This window comes from Dipteris shenzhenensis, chromosome 1 (genome assembly GCF_047967505.1).
Source record: "Dipteris shenzhenensis isolate YYH24624 ecotype China chromosome 1, Dip_SZ_1.0, whole genome shotgun sequence".
Taxonomy (NCBI): Eukaryota; Viridiplantae; Streptophyta; class Polypodiopsida; order Gleicheniales; family Dipteridaceae; genus Dipteris; species Dipteris shenzhenensis.
This window is the reverse complement of record NC_141596.1, coordinates 2,218,785-2,227,319: the sequence shown is the minus strand read 5'-3', so window position 1 is coordinate 2,227,319 and position 8,535 is coordinate 2,218,785. Positions and strand designations below refer to the sequence as shown.

Sequence of the window (8,535 nt, the reverse complement as noted above, 5' to 3'; positions counted from 1 at the left end):
AACAAACTAATATGTTTAATGTAGGTGGAGTTCTTTCTTGCCTTCAAGTAGAGCCACTCGAAGGTACAGATTCACCAAAGGGCCTTTGAGAAGTCAAAGCCTACTTTGTGTGCAAGCTTAAGGATCGGTACACTTGTTGCTACATCACACATGTGCAGATGTCTTTTTTGAAGGATGCTGTAATCCACTTACAACAGGTCTCTTTTGGTGTGCATGGACCAGAGTGCAAATGCAGATGTGAAATTTTGTGGTTCAGGTGATAGTTGCAATGCACGTGTGAAAACTTTCATTGGCATAACTTTAGGAATATGTCCAAAAGCAATCTGTGCTAGCTACCATGCCCTTAAGTGCTTAATGGGACAATGCTCTTCATGTGGAGTAGGAAAAAAGGCATGTTGCCCAAGGGAGGAATCATTTACTACACATACAGTGTCCATAAAGATATTTGAGGATGTCTAAGTTGGAACCACAGTTGATGGAAAAAAGAAAAAAAGAAAAGTTCTTTCATTCAAAGAGATGCAATGCAGGGAGCTTTTGGTAATGTTTAAGAACCACTTGAACAAGTTTATAAATCATAACTTTGTCTATAGATGATAGGCATAGCAATTCAAGGAGTGTCTTGTTCACTTCCCCGAAGAAGTGGTGGTATCTATCGTGGATTTTGCAAAAAACTACACTTTCAAAGAACAAAACAGGATCCAATCCATGCATTGGCACTCCAACCAAGTTACAATCTTTGTCCAAATTACGTATGTGCATATTGTAGGCATTGTCCACAAATACTATCACTTTTATATATCCGATGATAGGACGCATGACACTCTTTTTGTTCAACATTGCTTTATGCTCCATTATAAATGGCTAAAAGATCAAGGCATTCAGGTCAATGAACATTGGGTGTGGTCAGATGGAGAAGCCTCATAGTTCAAAGCAAAGAGGCCTTTTTACTTCGTTGCTCGATATGCCACAATGACAGGAATGAAAATGACACATAATTTTTTTGGTTCATAACATGGAAAGCGTGAACACAATCGCATAGGGGTTATTCTTAAAAGGCATCTCACCCATGACAGCTAAAGCCAAATGGTGGAAAGCTCCAATGTGCAAAGGAAGTGGTGTTATTTCTAAGAGAGACATTGTCCAAAGGGGCTGATGCCACATACCCCTCAAAGGCTTGACCAGTTACCCGAGTGTTTTGGGAAATCAAGGAAGGTGATGTGGATAGAAGCAAGAATTGGGATTGTAAAGATGTGCCTAATTTGTGTGAGTTGCATTGTGTGTCGGGCTATTCTTTAACAAATGGAATAGCTTTAAGGTGCAAGAAATTTTTGTGTTTTTGCAGTGCGTGCATACAGGGAAAATGGAAGAGGTGTTTCAATACATCACACGTGCCCTTTTGGGAGTATGTTACCCTACAACCCTCAGAGAATATCATTGAAGATGAGGACAAAACTAATGATCCAACATTTGAAGGACATCATGATGCCTTGAGTGATGCACTTTGTGTTGGTGATAATTTTGCTGTTATAGCTCCTCTTGACAATGATGAGCTTGTGGATTTCTATATTCTAAAATGCATACAGGGGAAGGAAAAGACAAATGTTCCCCTTAAAGATGCATGGGGGAATGTTTGTGGTCAAGGCTCATTTGTGGTCAGGGAATTTTGGTACAAGCAAACTCAAGGAAATCCATATGAGTACAGGCTTTTGAGGTTGGAGCCTGAAGTCTTCATTGAGTCCCACCTTGTCAGAGCTATCAAGTTTCCAATGGAGTGGAAAGGACGTGTGAGAACATATGTGTTGTCCTCTGAAGTGTATGAAGCTGTTTATAATAGCATTCCATTTGATATGTAGAACAAGCATCATGTAATACAATGCTATCATATAATCCGTGAAGTTAGCGGAGATTTAAAAATAGGAACAAGTGTAGGCTACCGCTTATTTTCTTGATAACTTCCATTAAATGAAATACATTCTATTCTCTATTTTGCTTGGTTCTTTTCATGACTTTGATCTCATTTTCAATATATGAAAATGGGGCACTTAATGCAAAATAGGTTTACACATTTGTGATGAAGAGGCATCCACATTTAGGTGCATGGAGTCAAGGTGCCTCATGCTGCCCTCATGCTATCCTAGTGTCAAAGAAGAGGGTTAATATTGTGAGCAATGTCATTGTATGTGGTTGCTATCAATTTCCCCCAGAGTAGGTGATCTCTCTCATGATGCTAGCTACCAGCTATTTTATGGCTTGACCACCTGGGTAAAATTATGTGTGGTGGTAGCTACCACTGATTATGTTGGTAGTTACCACCTGGTAAACATTGTTCTCTCTGTTGTGGTGGTAGCTACCACCTGGCAAAAATTATGCTCACCTAGTTAACAGATTGACTAACTCAAACCCCTTCCAAAAAAAGCATGTACACAAACAAGCGTAAGACTCTAATCTTTCACTTAGTTCTACATAACCATGTAACACAAACCTTCTTCAAGAGAATATTAAATACCACATGCTGATAGAATACTAAAAAAGCACCACTTATTCATGCATAAGTGAAATACATTGCCTTGGACCACATAGTCCCTAGATTGTATCAAAATTATGTATGGTGGTAGCTACCACCTGTTATGTTGGTAGTTACCACATGGTAAACATTGTGCTCTCTGTTGTTGTGGTAGCTACCTACAACTAGACCACTAGCAACCACCTGGCATAAATTCAACTCTCTATTATGATGGTATCCATTAGCTAATTAACTGATTGTCTAAGTCAAACCCCTTCCAAAAAAAGGATGTACAAAAACAATCCTAAGATTCTAGAATTCTCAATCTTTCAATTAGTTGTGCATAACCATTCAACACACACTTTCTTCAAGAGAATATTAAAGACTACATGTTGATAGAACACTAAAAAAGCACCATTTATTCATGTATAAGTCAAAAATTGCCTTGGATCACATAGTCCCTAGAAGGGTGTATCAAAAAGCAATTACAAAAAGTATCAATAGATTGCAAGCTTTTTTGTTACATTGCAACATGACTCAGAGTCCTGCCAATGCTTCATTACATACATGGACTCCATATCCTTTTCATTACATAGCATATTTTGCTACACATATGCTCTTGGATATTCAACTTCTTTCCATTTAAGCAGCCATGGAAATAGAGCATTGGTGAGGAAGAAAGGATCCTGCTCATCATCCATTGGGTCGAGCGATGTCTGACAAATCATTGACCAGATGAATTTAGCATGTTCTTGTACTTGGTGTCATCAACTAGCAATACCTCATATGTTCTCCACTCAGGATGCCTCACAATCAAGTCCTTCACATGTTTCATGAAGACTGGCTTGTGGTTCTTTTGATCCAAGCCAGCAGGCACTTGCGCGAGTGTGAAAGATGCCTCCATGCAATTCTCCTGTGATAGGATATCAGTCTAAATACTTGGATGCAAGTTCTCAAAGCAATCTTCCAGTGCTCGATGAATATTATTTTTCATGCAAGATGACCATAAGCATAGAATAAAATTGCTAGAGCGAGAACAAACAAACTACTCTACATCAAATCAGATGATGTAAGTGAAGGCATGGTTTGTGCATAATTGCTCTTTTACATGGTGAACCTTGTATTTAAGTGTAGTTTCCTTAAAATCAACATTCTCCTTCATGCCCCAAATTTGTCTGTACTCTAGAAAAAGTAAACCATTCACATCCAGAACTAGCACTTTAGGTCTGCAATGTGAATAGTCTTTTTGAGCGAAGCAAGTGCTGCCACACTTTTCTCCTGAATTTCATCGGCATTCGTGATATGACAAGTCTACTTTCCACAACTACAACTGTGCCTCGTAGGGAATCCTAATCACTTGCTTCTCGTTTACTCTTTGGTGATATTTCTGGGGAATCCACAATAATTGTTTCAAGTTCATTCTTTGGCTGATATATAGCAGTGTCCCTCTCGTGTGCATGGTGGATCACACCTAATAGCCATAGCTTTTATGTCATTGAGTACATCCCCGCATTCACGTAGCATGTGTAAGCCAAAACCTTGATCCTTTGCAAGAGTCTAGGACCACTACCATGCCTCTCTGTCCCCATGGCAACTTCCAAGAAAATTCTGGTGCAAAAAACTCTGTGCCTTTTGAGAAATCCTCAACACTCCCCTCTTGTTCATTGCTTTGCAAATATGCATCCCTGCCTTCCTCTCATGACCATGTGTATCACACCCTACTGCTATAGCTTTTATGGCACACAATACATCTCTGGCTGCACGATGCAAGTCCAAGCCAAAACCATTGTCCTTGTAAGCATCTAGGAGCGTTGTCATGCCCTTCCCTCCCCATGGCAATTTCCAGCAATAGTCCATAACATAAATCTCTGTATAAGGACACATGACATTATTTTACAACTACTTGTACAATCAAGGTTACATATTCATGATGTATGGGATAGGGAGTACAAGGAACATATGTCAAAGTGCTACATCACAATGCACAAGACAACTTTATTGGATAATGGGCTAGAAGAAAAGACATTGAGAACACAAAATTCCATTGAAAATGATTGTCAGTGGGATTTTACAAAGCCAAAAGTAGCCATAGTATTTTGATAGAGATTTTTTGTTACAACACTAGCTTCTGACAGAAACAACTAGGAAGGCAAGCATTTTTTTGCCTTGGAAGTAGCAGCACCTTCCCTTGCATCTTGACTAGTGTCATTCTTTGTGGTAGGTTCAATTGTCATAGTAGTTTCTCCTGCAAGAACAATCAATTAGTAATTAGAGAGAAGACACATCCATCATTACCAAAGAAAGGAAAAGGCCAATTAAATTCACCTCTTCCAAACTTCCATTTCATTGTTTTTCGCAACAACGTTAAGGTCTCTACAAGTGTAGGACTCCCCTTGCTTCCATTTTTCGATTTTGAACCAACAAGTGTCTTCTCAAAAATCTGAGGGACCCTGTCACTTATATCTCTTGAATTTGAACCACCAAGTGTCTTTGTAACATTGTCTCCCAACACCCCCACGCTGTCAATAGGAGAATTTGGATTTGGTGCATCTGCTTCTACTCGCTCCATTTCACTAGAAGTATGACTGGCATCTGCCTTGTCCAGAGAATCCGGCTCAATTGAAGGGATGTAATTTCTCAAGTTTTTGAGAAAATCAAGCAAATCTCCATCAACAGTAGTAGTATTAAGTGATTCACCCACTGCCAGACAGCCAAAAACAAAAGATGTAAGGACGACTTCAAGTAACATCTGTATACATTCATGTTGTCAAAAAGGAAGAAGGAATAACCAGTCATATCCTATACCATTTTGAGGACCCTCATCAACAACAGCTATTTTTGGCGCACACATTTCTTTTTTAGGTATCTGCAGTTTTGCAATCATGAAGATAGTTGTGAGATATGGAATGGCAAAGTATCACACAAGGTACTAGTCAGACACAAATCTACTTGCCAACCAAATCAAAAGTATGAATGTAACAATGTCATTATAGGCAGCTTACAACTATATACAGAATCCAAAACCGTGAAGAGGTACCTCTACAAAAGGAATTTTAGCTACCACTGTGTTGTAGCCATCTATCTACCATGTGGTGGACAGTAGGTAGCTACCTGTTCCATGAAGTAGCTACCACTATAACGTAGCTATCTATCCACCATGTAGTACCTACCACCATGTGGTGGACAGTAGGTAGCTACCTATTCCATGGAGTAGCTACCATTGTAACATAGCTATCTATCCACCATGAGGTAGCTACCATGGTGACTAATACTCCTTAAGTTGTAGCTATCTATGCACCATGTGGAAGGTACCATACGTCAAGTCATAGCTATGTATCCACCATGAGGTAGCTACCACTATGTTGTAGCCATCTATCCACTAGCATGTGGTGTACCGCAGGTAGCTCCCTACTCCATGGAGTAGCTTTCACTATGACATAGCTATCTATCCACCATGTAGTACCTACCACCATGTGGTGAACAGTAGGTAGCTAGATATTCCATTGAGGAGCTACCACTGTGACATAGCTATGTATCCACCATGAGGTAGCTACCATGGTGACCACTACTCCTTAAGTTGTAGCTATCTATGCACCATGTGGAAGGTACCAGATGTCAAGTCATAGCTATGTATCCACCTTGACGCAGCTACCACTATGTTGTAGCCATCTATCCACCATGTGGTGGACAATAGGTAGCTCCCTATTCCATGGAGTAGCTACCACTGTGACATAGCTATCTATCCACCATGTAGTACCTACTATGGTGCTGTAGCCACCATGAGGTAGCTACCATGGTGACCACTACTCCTTAAGTCGTACCTATCTATGCACCATGTGGAAGGTACCAGACATCAAGTCATAGCTATGTATTCACCATGAGGTAGCTACCACTGTGTTGTAGCCATCTATCCACCATGTGGTGGACAGCAGAGGTAGCTATCTATTCCATGGAGTAGCTATCCACTGTCATAGCTATGTATCCACCATTAGTACCTGCCATGATGTTGTATCCACCATGACGTATCTACCATGGTGACCACTACTCGTTAAGTCGTAGCTATCTATGCACCACGTGGAAGTTACCAAACATCAAGTCACACCTATGTATCAAGCATGAGGTAGCTACCACAATGTTGTAGCCATCTAGTTTGTGTTAGCTAGCAATTGTGGGAGGGCCTAGTAGGTAGCATTTGGTAGGAAGGTAGCCAAACCCCCAGACCTTCTCTACTACCATACACCATATTATAGCTATCTATGCACCATGTGCTAGCGGTAGCTATGTTGTAGCTACCAATTCATGTATGGCAACAATTGCCAGCAGCAAATTGCTAAGTACCTGCCACCTAGTATGTGGAATTCAACATTTGTGGTATGGCCTGGTAAGGATCATTTGGTGGGAAGGTAGTGACCCTCCAGTGCTTGGCAGCCAACTACTATAAAAATGGAAAGGCCTATTAGGTAGCACTTGCCGGATAATTAGATAGCTACAACTTCACGGGCATGCACCTTGCACCTCATAGGTAGATAGGTACGACATACATAATTAGAGCATGCAGGATACAAAACACAAATTCAAGTTGGATGATTTGTGAACATACCTGATGAAAGCTTTCGTACAATGCGTCACAAATATCAAAGAGCACCAACGACCATATCTTTGGTGTAATTATCTGCCTGCATTGTTTGTCCATACACTAGTCCGAGCTAGCAGCAAGCTGTGCAAAACAGTACATGTGGTATGCATGCTTGCATGGAAGCAAGAACATGCCTAAGGATTTGGCATCATACATCAACAACCCACAAGATGTACAAATATAACATGAATCAAATGTGTAATTATCAGCAGATGGCATTTTAGGTGGTAAAACACTAAACAAAACAGGACTTTTGTTCCCTCGCATGTTTTTTACAAACTCCATCTGGGCTTCTCCACACATTACTGTCATGTCTTTCAAGTCAAACTCTGCTTGAGACCTGGCCCCACAACATCAACAGATTTTGTGTCTACCAAAGAACCCATATCTCAATGGTCAATGTCAACCGTCCAATTTTTTGCTTCAGTTGGTCCATCTTGATTACATTAGCTATCATAGCACTCTCCTCTGCTTCTAAGGCAGCCTTAGCAGTCTCTAGTTGTGCCAAAGTATCTACTAGTGCTCTTGCACCCTCATCATGATGCATATCTGCCTTGTGTGCCTCAAGTGCCTTTGCCACCTCTTTTTGTTCTAATAGTGCTAAGGAATGCATTTTGGAAACTTGGACCAGCACACTATCCAAGTCTGCAAGAGGCAGGGCAACAAAAATTTTCTTCTTCGACCTTTGGAAATCTGACGAGGTGGGTGTATCCCCTACCTCAACTGGCATACCCATCATTTGACAAGAGTTAGGAGGTGCCTCCATAGAGTGGAAAGATGCCCACCTCTGTCACTTTAGCATCATCTTTTCGGGTTCCATATTTGCAAGTACGCTCTCAGAGAAAGATGCCCAATCAATTGGCCCCTTTAGATGTAAAAATGCAAAAACGGATATATGCAAAAATGCAGAAATGGAGATGCGGAAATGGAAATGCAGAAATGAAAATATGGAAATGCGGAAATGGAAATATGGAAATGGAGATGTAGAAATTTGGAAATGCGGAAGTGGAAATGCGGAAATGGATATGTGGAAATGCAAAAATGCAAAAATCGAGATGCAAATTTAATGTCGAAATGAAAATGCGGAAATGGAAATGCAAAAATGCAAAAATGGAATGGAGATGTGAAAATGCGAAGGTGCAGAAATGAAAATGTGGAAAAGGAGATGCGGAAATGGAGATGCAAAAATGGAAATGTGGAAACAAAAATGTGGAAACGGAAATGCAGAAATGAAAATGCAAAAATGTGGATGTAGAAGTGTGGAAACGGAAAATGCAAAAATATCGAAAATGGAGATGCAAAAATGCAAAAAAGGAAATGCGAAAATGTAGAAAAGAAGATTCGAAAATGCAAAATGTGGAAATGGAAATGAAGAGAGAAAAACAAGGAAAAAGGT

General features: G+C 40.3%; 1 pseudogene; it reads left to right on the top strand.

Annotated features, from left to right (window-relative positions):
• The first annotated feature begins 213 nt into the window (after nt 1–213).
• On the top strand, nt 214–1,011 carry LOC147905246 (uncharacterized; annotated as a pseudogene).
• The last annotated feature ends 7,524 nt before the right edge of the window (nt 1,012–8,535 follow it).